This window comes from Haliotis rufescens, unplaced genomic scaffold (genome assembly GCF_023055435.1).
Source record: "Haliotis rufescens isolate VD_foot unplaced genomic scaffold, xgHalRufe1.0.p SCAF_4, whole genome shotgun sequence".
Lineage (NCBI taxonomy): Eukaryota > Metazoa > Mollusca > Gastropoda > Lepetellida > Haliotidae > Haliotis > Haliotis rufescens.
Window position 1 is genome coordinate 30,805,533 of NW_025964112.1, and position 18,831 is coordinate 30,824,363.

Sequence of the window (18,831 nt, forward strand, 5' to 3'; positions counted from 1 at the left end):
GGAGGGGCGTTGAAGGGGAAGTGGCTACTTGATAAATAGAGTCAAGACAGGGAGGGGGGGGGGGAGTTGGAGGGGAGTAGGCTACTTGATGGACAGAGTAAAGGCAGGGGAGGGGCGTTGAAGGGGAAGTGGCTACTTGATAAATAGAGTCAAGACAGGGAGGGGGGAGTTGGAGGGGAGTAGGCTACTTGATGGACAGAGTAAAGGCAGGGGAGGGGCGTTGAAGAGGAAGTGGTTACTTAATAAATAGAGTCAAGGCAGGGAGGGGGAGTTGGAGGGGAGTAGGCTACTTGATGGACAGAGTAAAGGCAGGGGAGGGGCGTTGAAGGGGAAGTGGCTACTTGATAAATAGAGTCAAGGCAGGGAGGGGGGAGTTGGAGGGGAGTAGGCTACTTGATGGACAGAGTAAAGGCAGGGGAGGGGCGTTGAAGGTGAAGTTGCTACTTGATAAATAGAGTCAAGGCAGGGAGGGGGGAATTGGAGGGGAGTAGGCTACTTGGTGGATAGAGTAAAGGCAGGGGAGGGGCGTTGAAGGGGAAGTGGCTACTTGATAAATAGAGTCAAGGCAGGGAGGGGGAGTTGGAGGGGAGTAGGCTATATGAGGGATAGAGTAAAGGCAGGGGAGGGGCGTTGAAGGGGAAGTGGCTACTTGATAAATAGCGTGAAGGCAGGGAGGGGGGAGTTGGAGGGGAGTAGGCTATATGAGGGATAGAGTAAAGGCAGGGGAGGGGCGTTGAAGGTGAAGTGGCTACTTGATAAATAGCGTGAAGGCAGGGAGGGGGGAGTTGGGGGGGAGTAGGCTAGTAGATTTACATGTTGGGGGCGATGGGGGTAAGGTGACGGTGATTAGGCTACTTAAGGAGGTTAGTTGGAGGAAAAGGTGCTGTTTGGTACAGTGACTTAAGGCAGGGGGAGGTTAGCAATTAGACCGCCAGGTCTCCTGACGACCAGTATGTATCTCTGAACGATTCATCTCCTGAACTGTACTGTAACATCTTCAGTTCCAAAGTAAGTAGGTGTAAGTAGTGTGAAGAACACTGCGTGCAGCGTACAGGTGTGTCTACTTACCGGGGAATGACTTGGGCACCGCAACATCACCGACTGAAGTGTGAGCATCGACTACGGACTGCAACTGCTTCATTGTTTTTCGAGGCACGTCGCATTGTTTTATACCGCATGGAAGTGGACAATAGACCACCGGACTTCATGGCCACCTGTAACCACTTGGGGATACATCAATTGTGTCATGTGACTTCTTAATCTTCTTTTATTCAATAATACTTCATTTGCCAACGTTTCAACACCGCACGAAGTGTTCAGAACTTCTTAAACACCAACATCGTAGGTCACACTTAGGTCACACCTAGGTCACAAGCGCTATCAAAGACATTTTGGCATTTACAAAACGCCTTTTGTGTTTTGTGAAAAGTGTGACGTCATCATTGATTGTTTTGGTGTTATTTCTTTTCTTGCTATCTAGTTTTGTTAATACAACCGTATTATCAAAGGTATATTTGTGACACACACAGAGACGCATGTCTGTTAGTGGAAATATGGTAGGATATGGTAGGGATAATTGCACAAGCATATTTACGGTAGATACATTTTCACCCAACAAAATGAAGGACAATGAGAATGTATACGATCCACGCTCCACTGCGACGGGTTAGTGTCGCGGGATCTGCTTTAGCTGATAAGAAAGTTTGGGGAAATAGAAAGAAATAATCATGTTGATGATCCTATCGCTGAGATAAGACGCCCCACCCTAGACTGCGTGACTCGTCCGTCACATCACTGATTCAATCCCTCCTTCTGGTGTTGGACAGGGAGGACTGACAGGACCAGGCCTACTTGAGGGGTCACATACACACCGCACAGTAAGTACCTGCCTTTCACCATACACATATACTCCTTATTAGCAGTCCATTCACTGCATGTAGTCCTAGGGGGCGAAGGTGGTAATACCCCTTCGACATTAGCCTGTCCGACCATAGTCAATTGCAGGTTTATTCACATTATATAGCGAAATGTATTTATGAATAGGCTGTATTAAAAACAGGGGCACTTCGTGTAGACAATGACATGTTGTTGTTCATATATATAGCTGAGTTTCTAATGTATAGCTAAAGTGGTCGAGTAATGTTGACTTGTGGGTTTCTAAAGTATAGCTAATGTATATACACGATAAAGCGCCTAAAAAAACGCTTACAATCCATCACGGATCTAGTCAGGCAATAACAGATTATATTTAGTCAGTGTTCGTGTATTTTTTTACTCTGCGGATCAAGGGCATTCATTATTTCAGGTGGAAAGTATGTTCATGTATGTAAAACACCTTTGCTTGACTAATTACCTGCTTGTGTTCAGTAGACGCTAACTCAGCACATCAGAAAACCACCAGACTGCTAAGAATGGCCCAACCACGTGCATGAGTGCCCGAGCGTTGTACACTTAAGTAACATGCACAGATTCAGTAGGTGGGTGTTTCAACTAGAACTACACAGCGTGTCTACATTGTATATTACATGGCATAGTGTACCTTACGTACGACGATATGTCCGTTGAGTCTGACAGGCGAAAAAAATAAATTATACATGACACTGAACTATTCCAAGGTACGCTTATGTCATCTGTTGAGATAGAGATGCCACGAGACAAATACGTACCTGGTGTATAATGAAAGAGAGTGTGCCTGTGTATAATAATAGAGGCTGTGCCAGTGTATAATGATAGAGAGTGTGCCAATGTATAATGATAGAAGTTGTGCCAGTGTATACTGACAGACGTTATGCCGTGTATAATGATAGAGGTTGCGCCAGTATATAATGATAGGCGTTGTACCAGTGTATAATGATAGACGCTGTGCCAGTTTATTATGATAGAGGTTGCGCAAGTATATAATGATAGACGTTGTGCCAGTGTATAATGATAGAGGCTGTGCCAGTGTATAATGATAGAGGTTATGCCAGTGTATAATAATAGACGTTGTACCAGTGTATAATGATAGACGTTGTGCCAGTGTATAATGATAGAGGTTGTGCCAGTGTATAATGACAGAGGATGTGCCAGTGTATAATGACAGAGGCTGAGCCAGTGTATAACGATAGACGTTGTGCCAATGTATAATGATAGAGGATGTGCCAGTGTATTATGATCGAGGCTGTGCCAGAACATAAATAGAGACGCTGTGCCAGTGTATAATGATAGAGGTTGCGCCAGTGTATAATGATAGGCGTTGTTCCAGTGTATAATGATAGACGTTGTGCCAGTGTATAATGATAGAAGTTGTACTAGTGTATAATGATAGAGGTTGGGCCAATGTATAATGAGAGAGAGTGTGACAGTGTATAATGATAGAGAGTGTGCCAGTGTATAATGATAGACGCTGTGCCAGTGTATAATGATAGAGGTTGCGCCAGTGTATAATGATAGACGTTGTGCCACTGTATAATGAGAGAGGTTGCGCCAGTGTATAATGATAGAGGCTGTGCCCATGTATAATGATAGAGGCTGTGCCAGAATATAAATATAGACGTTGTGCCAGTGTATAATGATAGAGGTTGTGCCAGTGTATAATGATAGAAGTTCTGCCCGTGTATAATGATAGAAGTTGTGCCAGTGTATAATGATCGAGCCTGTGCCAGTGTATCATGGTAGACGTTGTGCCAATGTAAAATGATAGAGGCTGTGCCCATGCATAATGCCAGTGTATAATGATAGAGGTTGTACTAGTGTATAATGATAGAGGTTCGGCCAGTGTATAATGAGAGAGAGTGTGACAATGAATAATGATAGCGTGCCAGTGTATAATAATAGACGTTGTGCCAGTGTATAATGATGGAGACTGTGTCAGTGTATAATGATAGAGGCTGTGCCAGTGTATAATGATAGAGGTTGCGCCAGTGTATAATGATAGACGTTGGGCCAGAGTATAATGATAGAAGTTGTGCCAGTGTATAATGATCGAGCCTGTGCCAGTGTATCATGATAGACGTTGTGCCAATGTAAAATGATAGAGGCTGTGCCCATGCATAATGATAGAGGCTGTGCCAGAAGATAAATATAGACGCTGTACCAGGGTATAATGCTAGAGGTTGCGCAAGTGTATAATGATAGACGTTGTTCCAGTGTATAATGATAGAAGTTGTACCAGTGTTTAATGATAGACGTTGTGCCAGTGTATAATGATAGAGGTTGTACTAGTGTATAATGATAGAGGTTGGGCCAGTGTATAATGATAGAGGCTGTGCCAGTGTATAATGATAGAGGTTGCGCCAGTGTATAATGATAGACGTTGTTCCAGTGTATAATGATAGAAGTTGTGCCAGTGTATAATGATAGACGTTGTGCCAGTGTATAATGATAGTTGGTGTGACACTATATTATGACAGAGGTAGTGCCAGTGTATAATAATAGAGGCTGTGCCAGTGTATAATAAATATAGACGGTGGTCCAGTGTATAATGATAGGGACTGTGCCAGTGTATAATAATAGTGGTTAAGCAAGTATATAATGATAGACATTTGCCAGTGCATAATGATAGCGGCTGTGTCAGTGTATAATGATAGAGGTTGTGCTAGTGTATCATGATAGAGGCTGTGCCAGTGTAAAATAATAGAGGTTGTTACAGTGTATAATGATAGAGGCTGTGCCAGTGTATAATGATAGAGGCTGTGCCAGTGTTTAATGATAGACGTTGTGCCACTGTATAATGATAGAAGTTGTGCCATTGTATAATGATAGAGGCTGTGCCAGTGTATAATGATAGAGGTTGTGCCAATGTAAAATGATAGAGGCTGTGCCCATGTATAATGATAGAGGCTGTGCCAGAACATAAATATAGACGCTGTGCCAGTGTATAATGATAGAGGTTTGGCAAATGTATAATGATAGACGTTGTTCCAGTGTATAATGATAGAAGTTGTGCCAGTGTTTAATGATAGACGTTGTGCCAGTGTATAATGATAGAGGTTGTACTAGTGTATAATGATAGAGGTTGGGCAAGTGTATCATGAGAGAGAGTGTGACAGTGTATAATGATAGCGTGACAGTGTATAATGATAGAGGTTGTGCCAGTGTATAATGATAGACGTTGTGCCAGTATATAATGATAGAGCCTGTGCCAGTGTATAATGATAGAGGCTGTGCCAGTGTATTATATGAGACGCTGTGCCAGAATATAAATTTAGACGTTGTGCCAGTGTATAATGATAGGTGGTGTGACACTGTATTATGACTGAGATAGTGCCAGTGTATAATAATAGAGGCTGTGCCAGTGTATAATAAATATAGACGTTTGTCCAGTGTATAATAATAGCGGTTAAGCAAGTATATAATGATAGACGTTTTGCCAGTGTATAATGATAGCGGCTGTGCCAGTGTATAATGATAGAGGTTGTGCCAGTGTATCATGATAGAGGCTGTGCCAGTAAAATAATAGAGGTTGTTCCAGTGTATAATGATTGAGGCTGTGCCAGTGTATAATGATAGAGGCTGTGCCATTGTATAATGATGGAGGCTGTGCCAGTGTATAATGATAGACATTGTGCCATTGTATAATGATAGAGGTTTCGCCAGTGTATAATGATAGAGTCTGTGCCACTGTATAATGATAGAGGTTGTGCCAGTGTATAATGATAGAGGTTGTGCCAATGTATAAAGATTGAGGTTGCGCCAGTGTATAATGATAGACATTGTTCCAGTGTATAATGATAGAAGTTGTGCGAGTGTATAATGATAGAGGTTGTACTAGTGTATAATGATGGAGACTGTGTCAGTTTATAATGATAGAAGTTGTGCCATTGTATAATGATAGACGCTGTACCAGTGTATAATGATAGAAGTTGTACCAGTGTATAATGATAGAGGCTGTGCCAGTGTATAATGATAGAGGCTGTGCCAGTGTATAATGATAGACGTTGTGCCAGTGTATAATGATAGACGTTGTGCCAGTGAATAATGATAGAGGTTGCGCCAGTGTTTAATGCTAGACATTGTGCCAATGTATAATGATAGAGGCTGTGCCAGTGTATAATGATAGAGGTTGTGCCAGTGTATAATGATAGAGGTTGTGCCAGTGTATAATGATAGAGGTTGCGCCAGTGTATAATGATAGAGGTTGTGCCAGTGTATAATGATAGAGGTTGTGCCAGTGTATAATGATAGACGTTGTGCCAAGGTATAATGATAGAGGCTGTGCCAGTGTATAATAATGATAGACGTTGTGCCAGTGTATAATGATAGGGACTGTGCCAATGTATAATAATAGCGGTTAAGCAAGTATACAATGATAGAAGTTGTACCAGTGTATAATGATAGAGTTTGTGCCAGTGTATAATGATAGAGGCTGTACCAGTGTATAATGATTTATGTTGTGCCAGTGTATAATGATAAACGTTGCACAAGTTTTTTGTTATAGAGGTTGTGCCAGTGTATAATGATAGATGTTGTGCCAATGTATAATGATAGAAGTTGTGCCAGTGTATAATGACAGACGTTGGACCAGTTTATAATGATAGAGGATGTGCCAATGTATAATGATAGACGTTGTGCCAGTGTATAATGATAGAGGTTGTGCAAGTGTATAATGATAGACGCTGTGCCAGTGTGTAATTATAGACGTTGAGCCCGTGTATTATGATAGACGTTGTGCCAGTGTATAATGATACAGGTTGTGCCCATTTATTATGATAGATGACGTGCCAGTGAATAATGATAGAGGTTGTGCCAGTATATCGTGAAAGAGGCTGTGCCAGTGTATAATTATAGAGGTTGTGCCAGTATGTTATGATAGAGGTTATTCCAGTGAATCGTTTAAAAGGCTGTTCCAGAGTATTTTTATAGAGGCTGCCCCGGTATACCATTATAGAGGCTGTATCTGTTGAAATTATTGAACTGGGACCTGGAGACAGTTTCGGGGGCTCGATAAAGACCATGTGTGTTGAAGTGGCCTTGTTTGAAAAAGTCAGCTTAGGATGAGGATTCTACAGGAAAAACCTGTTTACAGGCCATCATAAGAAATGATTCTATCTCGTTATTTATTACGACCTCGTCATATTTTATGAGCCATAGAGCAATAAATGATTGACTTTTGAATGGTACTGGCTTGGGAACTGTCTTGCCCCAGCAGTGTATAGTGAAGCAATTTTCAAGTTTGTATTTAAAAAAAACCCGCCTGATTATTTTGGATAAGCAAAACCACACTATGAAATCGATTCTATGAAAATTCCACTTTTAAATATTTAGTGGACTTTATAATTTTGCATCGTACCCTTTTTTTTTAATATGAATTAGTAAAACAGAAAAGTATTACAAATCAATTTGCTCTGGCGTTTTTTGCAAACCAAAAATACCGTCAACATTTTATATAAAATCATCAAATATTTATATACGTTTCGGAGGAAGTTGAATGCCTGCACCATACATAGGGTGCATACCTAAATATACACTGATCCATACATTTAGGAAAACAAAGGATTTTGATGTATACTAGTAAGCCCTACTACAATCATCAGCTGGTCCACAAAACTAAACCTGTGGGAATACACATCTTCCTTTGAAAATAATGAATAAATAAATTATCTACCGTATCAAATACGAAGTGCCAACACATAAATGATCTACAGTGTTACATGCACTATATACCTCTTACAGTCTCTGCAACGACACATATACTATATTCAGTATTATATACCCTTTACTGACACAGATTCTATATTCTGTATTACACATTCTGCACCGACACACATACTTTATTCAGTATTATATATCCTGTACCGTGAAATATACTATATTCAGTATTATATACTCTGAACCGACACATATACGATATTCAGTATTATATACCATTTACTGACAGATATACTATATTCTGTATAATATACTCTGCACCGACACATATACTATATTCAGTATTATATGCCCTTCACCGAGAAATATACTATAATCAGTATTATATACTCTGTACCGACACATATACGATATTCAGTATTACATTCGCTTTACTGACATATATACTATATTCAGTGTTATAGACCCTGAGCCGAGACATATACGATATTCACTATTAAAACCCTTTACTGACACATGTACTTTATTCAGTATTATATACTCTGAACCGACACATATACTATAATCAGTAGTATATATGTTTTACTGACATATATACTATATTCAGTAGTATATATTCTGAACCGACACATATACTATAATCAGTAGTATATACCCTTTAGTGACACATATACTGTATTCAGTATTATATACTCTGAACCGACACATATACTATAATCAGTAGTATATATCCTTTACTGACATATATACTATATTCAATATAATATACTCTAAACCGACTCATATACTAGAATCAGTAGTATATATGCTTTACTTACAGATATACTATATTCAATATTTTATACTCTGAACCGACACATATACTATATTAAGTATTATATATTCTGAACCGACACATATTCTATAATCAGTAGTGTATATCCTTTACTGACATATATACTATATTCAATATTATATACTCTGAACCGACACATATACCAGAATCAGTAGTATATACCCTGTACTGACATATCTACAATAGTAAATACCCTGTACTGACATATCTACAATATTATATACCATGTACTGACATATCTAAAGTAGTATATACCCTGTACTTACATATACAGTATCTACAATAGTATATACCCTGTACCGACATATCTACAATAGTTTATACCCTGTACCGACATATCTATAATAGTATATACCCTGTACCGACATATCTATAATAGTATATACCCTGTACCGACATATCTACAATAGTATATACCTTGTACTGACATATCTACAATAGTATATACCCTGTACCGACATATCTACAATAGTATATACCTTGTACTGACATATCTACAATAGTATATACCCTGTACCGACATATCTACAATAGTATACACCATGTACTGACATATCTAAAGTAGTATATACCCTGTACTTACATATACAGTATCTACAATAGTATATACCCTGTACCGACATATCTACAATAGTTTATACCCTGTACCGACATATCTATAATAGTATATACCCTGTACCGACATATCTATAATAGTATATACCCTGTACCGACATATCTACAATAGTATATACCTTGTACCGACATATCTACAATAGTATATACCCTGTACCGACATATCTACAATAGTATATACCTTGTACTGACATATCTACAATAGTATATACCCTGTACCGACATATCTACAATAGTATATACCTTGTACTGACATATCTACAATAGTATATACCCTCTACCGACATATCTACAATAGTATACACCATGTACTGACATATCTAAAGTAGTATATACCCTGTACTTACATATACAGTATCTACAATAGTATATACCCTGTACCGACATATCTACAATAGTATATACCCTGTACCGACATATCTACAATAGTATATACCTTGTACTGACATATCTACAATAGTTTATACCCTGTACTGACATATCTACAATAGTATATACCCTGTACCGACATATCTATAATAGTATATACCCTGTACCGACATATCTATAATAGTATATACCCTGTACCGACATATCTACAATAGTATATACCTTGTACTGACATATCTACAATAGTATATACCCTGTACCGACATATCTACAATAGTATATACCTTGTACCGACATATCTACAATAGTATATACCCTGTACCGACATATCTACAATATTATACACCATGTACTGACATATCTAAAGTAGTATATACCCTGTACTTACATATACAGTATCTACAATAGTATAAATCCTGTACCGACATATCTACAATAGTATATACCTTGTACTGACATATCTACAATAGTTTATACCCTGTACTGACATATCTACAATAGTATATACCCTGTACCGACATATCTACAATATCTACAATAGTATATATCCTGTACTGACATAAACAGTTTCTACATTGGTATATATCCTGTACTAACATATCTACAATATCTACAATAGTATATATCCTGTACTGACATATACAGTTTCTACATTAGTATTGACCTGTACTGACATGTCTACAATAGTATATATCCTGTACTGACATATACAGTATCTACATTAGTATATATCCTGTAATGACATGTCTACAATAGTATATATCCTGTACTGACATATACAGTATCTACATTAGTATATATCCTGTACTGACATGTCTACAATAGTATATATCCTGTGCTGACATATACAGTATCTACATTAGTATATATCCTGTAATGACATGTCTACAATAGTATATATCCTGTACTGACATATACAGTATCTTCATTAGTATATATCTTGTAATGACATGTCTACATTAGTATATATCCTGTACTGACATGTCTACAATAGTATATATCCTGTACTGACATATACAGTATCTAAATTAGTATATATCCTGTACTGACATGTCTACAATAGTATATATCCTGTACTGACATATACAGTATCTAAATTAGTATATATCCTGTAATGACATGTCTACAATAGTATATATCCTGTACTGACATATACAGTATCTAAATTAGTATATATCCTGTACTGACATGTCTACAATAGTATATATCCTGTACTGACATATACAGTATCTACATTAGTATATATCCTGTAATGACATGTCTACAATAGTATATATCCTGTACTGACATATACAGTATCTAAATTAGTATATATCCTGTACTGACATGTCTACAATAGTATATATCCTGTACTGACATATACAGTATCTAAATTAGTATATATCCTGTACTGACATGTCTACAATAGTATATATCCTGTACTGACATATACAGTATCTAAATTAGTATATATCCTGTACTGACATGTCTACAATAGTATATATCCTGTACTGACATATACAGTATCTAAATTAGTATATATCCTGTACTGACATGTCTACAATAGTATATATCCTGTACTGACATATACAGTATCTAAATTAGTATATATCCTGTACTGACATGTCTACAATAGTATATATCCTGTACTGACATATACAGTATCTAAATTAGTATATATCCTGTACTGACATGTCTACAATAGTATATATCCTGTACTGACATATACAGTATCTACATTGGTATATATCCTGTACTGACATGTCTACACTAGTGTATATCCTGTACTGATTCATACAGTATCTAAATTAGTATATATCCTGTACTGACATGTCTACAATAGTATATATCCTGTACTGACATATACAGTATCTACATTGGTATATATCCTGTACTGACATGTCTACAATAGTGTATATCCTGTACTGATTCATACAGTATCTACATTCGTTTATAGCCTGTACTGACATCTTATATCAACAATGTTATATACCCTGTACTGTAATATAACTTTAATTCGGGATAAAAACAAACGATAACTGAAAACAATCCTGAAGGGAATCCAAAGCAATTTCATATCAATGCATGTTTGTTTATATTATGTTTTCAAAAATAGTTGTCGTATAACCATGTGCGGTCGAAGTAGCAAAATATAAAGGTGAAATCCGATCCTCTACACAATGAACATGCCAACAATGTGTCAATGTCAGTAGTCAGTAGTAAAATTACAGAATGGAAATATTCATGATCTGGAAGATTTGGCTACCTTGGCTTCAACATCAACGGCGTTATGTGCGACATATTTTTGTAGGGTGTATGCGCACGGTTGTACAACGCGATTCCGAGGCTGTTTTGGATTGTAAAACCCGAGGGAAGAAAGGCGAGGGTGAAGCATGACCTAGCTTAAGCGCGGAACAATTGTCCATCATATATTGCAAAATAACTGAGACAATTGTTCATATCTCGAGCAAAATCAACTACGCCAGTTGTTTATCCCCTAAAAAATACGGAAGTAAACTCGGTGCAATCTGATCGTGTGGATCCCCCGAGAGACAAAGTGTATTCTGTTAATCCTTCAGATACGATTGCACACATTTAGTTTATGAAGGTTTTACAAAAGAACAAAGGGAACAAACATATTTTGTTACATACGCACGATATTAATTTCTTTCCTTTTCTAAGTATGACTTGAAAAGGTTTCCTTCAATTCCAATGGAGCAAGCGTTCGAGTCAGTAGCGTGTTAACAGTCAGCAAGGATATGCCATGTGTACGTGTTCCATCACAGGAACGGAACATATTCTACTGAACGTTCAAGCAGCTATAGCAACTTAAAACTAAAATATAAAGCATTTGGAATGGTTTTGAAGACCTATTTTAGGGTAGCTACATGTCAATACGACGTTTGTAAACACCTACGTCAAGACTGGTACAGGTTACTTTGTAAAACGCACCCCACGCTTCATTGATTCATTAAGAATACCCGAACATAAGGCTCAAGTAATGTGAAAATCAGCAAATTAGAAAAAAATAATTTAATGGATGTTTCTTATTATGATGTGAGCCAAATGTTTATTCAGCTCACGTATTAAGTATTAAGGCATGGCAGGATACACCGGGGTTATTAATAACAAGGTTAACTGAGCTTGAAAAACAAAGGCAGGTACATTTGTAGGACAGCTCGCAATACATCTGATTTTGAATACATCTATATTGTCTCCCTCAGTGAACAATATTTACACAAAGAACTATCATGTTTTAAAAGTATCCAAGTCAGTTTCGTTCATGGGATGGCTTTTCATCAGGGCGCATAACCGAATATATCAACAGATATATATGGTATTTATTGGCGAGTCTTTCCTTCGGGTTCTGTCTGCGCGTGTGACAACCATATTCTTAGTGCACAATTGCACATATTCGACTCACCTTACGTAGTAGTACTGGTTATAGACCTTCCAATGTGAGCTTTATGTATTGTGACCTGTAATGATTTTAAACATCGCGTTACACTTGGAATGATCTTCTCGCTGGATCTTTGTATCTCCGGGATCACGTAAATTCTGGGGTCCGACAGGAGTCAATTCATGGTCATTATTTCTGTGGAAAGGTTTGTGTCTTTTCAGAAATACGTCGATATTGTAATCCTTAAACATTGAGGAATTATCATTAAAATTGACATGATATGGTTAAGTTGCATAAAACTGTCACCAAACATAAATGTCACGTACATTTCATGCATTTTGTAGTTCTTTAAACGTTCATGTTTGCTGAAATCATCAGTTTTTAAGTGATATAAATTAAAATTTTAGACATATAAGTGATCTGAAGTAACAAAATGTTAATAAATATACTTTTACCCTATGTATTTCTAGCTCACAACTTTCAACATTATATACACTATGAATTATTCAGGAATGAAAATGCCTTTATATATTTTTAAACCATCACCACTGGAACACACATTATCTTTACATAGAAACAATATCTGGAGCATTGTAAAATATTGTAAAATGTGTTATAATGTTTCCGGCGTAAATTACACTGGTCACATATCTCATACAGCTATGATATGAATTCAAATCAATGTCCGTCATGTTATGATGTTTAAAGAAGTTCGATCCTGAAGTAAAAGCGGCACAACGTGTTTGAAAGAGTAATTTACGTAACAACGCATTTGGTAAACGATGTGGGGATAGAGCGATCACAATTGAGTTGAAAGAGGGAAATAATTGGTACATTATAATGGTTGTGAAAGTTTCTATAGATTATAACATGGACGGCTTTGTGCGAAAATGCAATTAAGATTAACGCAACAATTTTAAAATGCAAATGTTCGTTGTAAACACCAAGGATGTGAAAGTTTTGTTCTTATCTTGAAAGTTGTGTATTGTATGTAATGCACATTAATATACATGTATTGTATCATATCACGTAGATACGAATGATTAAAACTGGGCACTTGGTTTAGAAAAGTAATACGTTTCTCTTTGTGTGTTTCTGTGTTCGTCCAGGTATATCCTAAATCATGCTGATATGATATTTTGAAAAACACGCAATTTATTTTCCTCAAAAAATGCAAAGCCAATTGTACACTTTACTGAGAATAATTGGTGACAGAGGAGGGCAGGGTGTTTGATGGACCGGGTTGCGTGTGTGAGAAAGAGCATGACAGACAGTGTTTGATGGCCCGGGTTGCGTGTGTGAGAAAGAGCATGACAGACAGTGTTTGATGGACCGGGTTGCGTGTGTGAGAAAGAGCATGACAGACAGTGTTTGATGGACCGGGTTGCGTGTGTGAGAAAGAGCATGACAGAGAGTGTTTGGTGGACCGGGTTGCGTGTGTGAGAAAGAGCATGACAGACAGTGTTTGATGGACCGGGTTGCGTGTGTGAGAAAGAGCATGACAGACAGTGTTTGGTGGACCGGGTTGCGTGTGTGAGAAAGAGCATGACAGACAGTGTTTGGTGGACCGGGTTGCGTGTGTGAGAAAGAGAATGACAGACAGTGTTTGATGGACCGGGTTGCGTGTGTGAGAAAGAGCATGACAGACAGTGTTTGATGGACCGGGTTGCGTGTGTGAGAAAGAGCATGACAGACAGTGTTTGATGGACCGGGTTGCGTGTGTGAGAAAGAGCATGACAGACAGTGTTTGGTGGACCGGGTTGCGTGTGTGAGAAAGAGCATGACAGACAGTGTTTGATGGACCGGGTTGCGTGTGTGAGAAAGAGCATGACAGAGAGTGTTTGATGGACCGGGTTGCGTGTGTGAGAAAGAGCATGACAGACAGTGTTTGGTGGACCGGGTTGCGTGTGTGAGAAAGAGCATGACAGACAGTGTTTGATGGACCGGGTTGCGTGTGTGAGAAAGAGCATGACAGACAGTGTTTGGTGGACCGGGTTGCGTGTGTGAGAAAGAGCATGACAGACAGTGTTTGGTGGACCGGGTTGTGAGAGAGAGAGAGAGAGAGAGAGAGAGAGAGAGAGAGAGAGAGAGAGAGAGAGGGGGGGGGGGGGGGGGGGGGGCATAGTGTTAAGCTGGACCTGTGAGCTAAGTTAGTTGCTACAAGTTGAATAAAGAGGATACTCGATGTATAGAATTCCAGCTACGACAATCGCGCAGATCACCCGAGGTGCCACAAACACTGGAGTTTGCTTAAACACTCCAAGCCAACAAGCCAGCGCGCGTTTGTCGCGGTAAACTGGCCCACTGTCGCATGTACACCATACTCGTCATTCTCGGCTAATCGACAGAGCAACGTCTCTATGCAGAGTGCCTACACTGATTAACGGTCTTTCTCAACCTTAGCCCACAGCAAAGACAACTAAGCCGCTAATTTTCCTCGAAACATTTTACTAATTCCTCCTAGTGTGTGCCACTTCAACAGCCTTGTAAGCGAATGTTTGTCCTACTGGCTCAGTCAAGACGAGACGGATCTCAGCGCGGGGGTAATACAGCTGCAGACTATCTGTGTTTGCCAACAGCAATCCCGTAGTAGCATTAGCAGTTGCCGTAGCATGGGCGTACTTAGGAGCAATAGAAGTGGTAGTGACATAGAAAAGAGGTAGTAACTGAACAAGTAGTTCTTAGGACAGTACTTAAATAGTCGGCTGCCTGACTCGAGTGTTGCCTGCTAGCAATGCCCCTCGTCTGATAATTTCACAGAGCAACTAATGGACAACATTGTCTTAGAGTCAGACAGTTGAAGTTTAACGCTGCATCGTCATTGCATCAGTCATATAGCAACTAAGTACTTTTGTCAGTCGACACCATATGGACCGAATATAATGTGGAACAACAAGCATGTGACAACAAGCGCAAACATCAATATGATTCAAAGTAGAAGTAATAGTGTTGTCTCAAAGACACTTGGATAATCTTTGAAAGGTTATGGGGTACAGATAGCTGACTGGAACATGAAAGTCGCGCCTGCTTTGTCAGACTTATCAAAGCTTTGAATGTACAATTTTCACATTGTCATAATATCATTTCAAAGTGTTAAGTTCCTCTACGTAGTAACTTTTTGAGTGCAACACACCACTGAAAAGCACTTTAAAGGAGGCCATGAGGCGACCACATGTGGTATAAGGGAGGTAACTCTTAGCTGTTTGCTGCTAACAAAGTGGTAAGGAAAGGGCCACGGTTCTGCGGAGTCGGTCATCTTTGGGCCCAAATATAAATGAAAAAATTAGGTAACACATTCAAATTAAATTGTATATAAACTATACAGGTATATAAAATTTTAATGTTATCCTTATTCATATCTCGTGTCTTTATCAAGGTAGGTGGCTATACCAATGTTTATGGTACGTTAACGTCATTTCCGCCATGCAGTAAGTCCGAGCATGTACAGTCTCGTACTTAGCCTCACTGTGATACAGCCTTGCGCCAGGTGTGCACATGTATTAAATACATTAGTGTCAGTGTCGGGGAAACTGAACAAAGATATGTGTTATGTACACGGGGCTGGCCGATTCATCAACAATTCCTAAAGTAGGGATAAGCTGCCTTAGGCCAAGAAATGTTGTGGATGGGAGGGACACTGTAGCAACGGGGCACGGACTGACTGTCAGAGTCCGAGTTTACACTGTCCATAGACAGGGACGGGGGCACAATTCCTCTGACGGTATTTGGGGTCTTTATATGTAAAGACGTATATTGATGAACGTGGTACACATCCAAATGATCCAAATGTAATCATGAAGATTGTTTGCTTTACGCCACAGTCAGCAATATTCCAGAGTTATCACGACGGTCTGTAAACAAACAAATCTGAACCAGACAGATTAGTTGACATTATGAGCAATGTCCCGTGCCGTCGGGTATGATAACCGGCAGTCATCTACGTAATCCGATCCCATTCTTACGGCAAGCAATAGAGTGCTAGTGTAACCAGGGTGACCAATGGGTGCAGTTACGCTAGTGTTGCGGTACCTCTGATAGCAGCTCTCCAGTTCAACACCAATGATAAATTCCCTCTAGTTCAACACCTCTGACAGCTGCCCTCAAGTTCAACATGTTTGATAGCTTCCCTCTAGTTCCTCACCGCTGATAGCTGTCCTCCAGTTCAATACCGGTGACAGCTTCTCTTTAGTTTAACACCTCTGATAGCTGCCCTCCAGTTCATGACCTCTGATAGCTTCCCTCTAGTTCATGACCAATGATAGTTGCCCTCTAGTTCATCACCACTGATAGCTTCCCTCTAGTTCATGAAAGATGACAGCTGCCCTCTAGTTAAACACCAAAGATAGCTTCACTCTAATTCAACACATGTGATAGCTTCCCTCTAGTTCATCACCGATGACAGCGTCCCTTTAGTTCGAAACCTCTGATTGCTTCACTCTAATTCATCACCTCTGATAGCTTCCTTCAAATTCATCAACTTTAATAGCTGCTCTCCAGTTCAACACCTCTGATAGGTTCCCTCTAGTTCATCACCGATGACAGCTTCCCTCTAGTTCAACACCACTGATAGCTTCCCTCTAGTTCATCACCTTGAGATAGCTTCCCTCTAGTTCTAGTGGGGCGGCGGTGTAGCATAGTGGTTAAAGCATTGGCTCGTCACGCCGAAGACCCGTGTTCGATTCCCCACATGGGTACATGTGAAGCCCATTTTCCGGTGTCCCCCGCCGTGATATTGCTGGAATATTGCTAAAAGCGGTGTAAAAAATACTCAGTCAGTAAGTCAGTTTAGTTCTAGTTCATCTACTTTACTAGCTGCCCTGTAGTTCAACACCCCTGACAGCTTCCCTCCAGTTCATCACCTCTGACAGCTTCCCTCCAGTTCAACATCTCTGACAGCTTCCCTCCAGTTCATCACCGATGACAGCTTCCCTCTAGTTCAACACCTCTAATAGCTACCCTCTGGTTCAACACCTCTGACAGCTTCCCTCCAGTTCATCACCTCTGACAGCTTCCCTCCAGTTCAACATCTCTGACAGCTTCCCTCCAGTTCATCACCGATGACAGCTTCCCTCTAGTTCAACACCTCTAATAGCTACCCTCTGGTTCATCACCAATGACAGCTGCCCTCAAGTTCATCACCGATGAGAGCTTCCCTCTAGTTCAACATCTCTGACAGCTTCCCTCCAGTTCATCACCTCTGATAGCTTCCCTCCAGTTCATCACCTCTGATAGCTTCCCTCCAGTTCATCACCAATGACAGCTGCCCTCTAGTTCAACACCAATGATAACTGCCCTCTAGTTCATCACCTCTGATAGCTTCCCTCTAGTTCATGACAAATGATAGCTTCCCTCTAGTTCATCACCTCTTAGTAGCTTTCCTTTAGTTCATGACCGATGATAGCTTCCCTCTAGTCCATCACCAATGACAACTTCCCTCTAGTTCGTCACCTCTGATAGCTTCTCTCTCGTTCAACACCTCTAATAGCTACACTCTAGTTCAACACCAATCATAGCTGCCCTCTAGTTTAACACCTCTGACAGCTTCCCTCTAGTTCGTCACCTCTGATAGCTTCTCTCTAGTTCAACACCTCTAATAGGTACCCGATGATAGCTTCCCTCTAGTCCATCACCAATGACAGCTTCCCTCTAGTTCGTCACCTCTGATAGCTTCTCTCTAGTTCAACACCAATGATATCTGCCCTCTAGTTCATCACCAATGATAGGTAGCCTCTAGTTCATCACCTCTGATAGCTTCCCTCCAGTTCATCACCTCTGATAGCTTCCCTGCCGTTCATCACCAATGACAGCTGCCCTCTAGTTCAACACCAATGATAACTGCCCTCTAGTTCATCACCAATGATAGATAGCCTCTAGTTCATCACCTCCGAAAGCTTCCCTCTAGTTCATGACAAATGATAGCTTCCCTCTAGTTCATCACCTCTTAGTAGCTTTCCTCTAGTTTATGACCGATGATAGCTTCCTTCTAGTCCATCACCAATGACAACTTCCCTCTAGTTCGTCACCTCTGATAGCTTCTCTCTCGTTTAACACCTCTAATAGCTAC

General features: G+C 39.7%; 1 protein-coding gene across 3 annotated transcripts in view; it reads left to right on the top strand.

Moving 5' to 3' along the window:
- The window catches only part of LOC124149544 (protein Wnt-10a-like), a 216,016-nt gene that overhangs the window by 154,697 nt on the left and 42,488 nt on the right, over window positions 1-18,831 (top strand). The window contains exon 1 of one of the 3 annotated variants that reach the window (XM_046521221.2): window positions 1,636-1,877. The exons of 1 other annotated variant lie outside the window; for it this stretch is intronic. The gene's annotated coding sequence lies outside the window, so the exon portion shown is untranslated. Of the gene's footprint in view, window positions 1-1,635; window positions 1,878-18,831 lie in introns of those variants that run through there. One more of the 3 variants, XM_046521223.2, reaches the window with a different exon arrangement.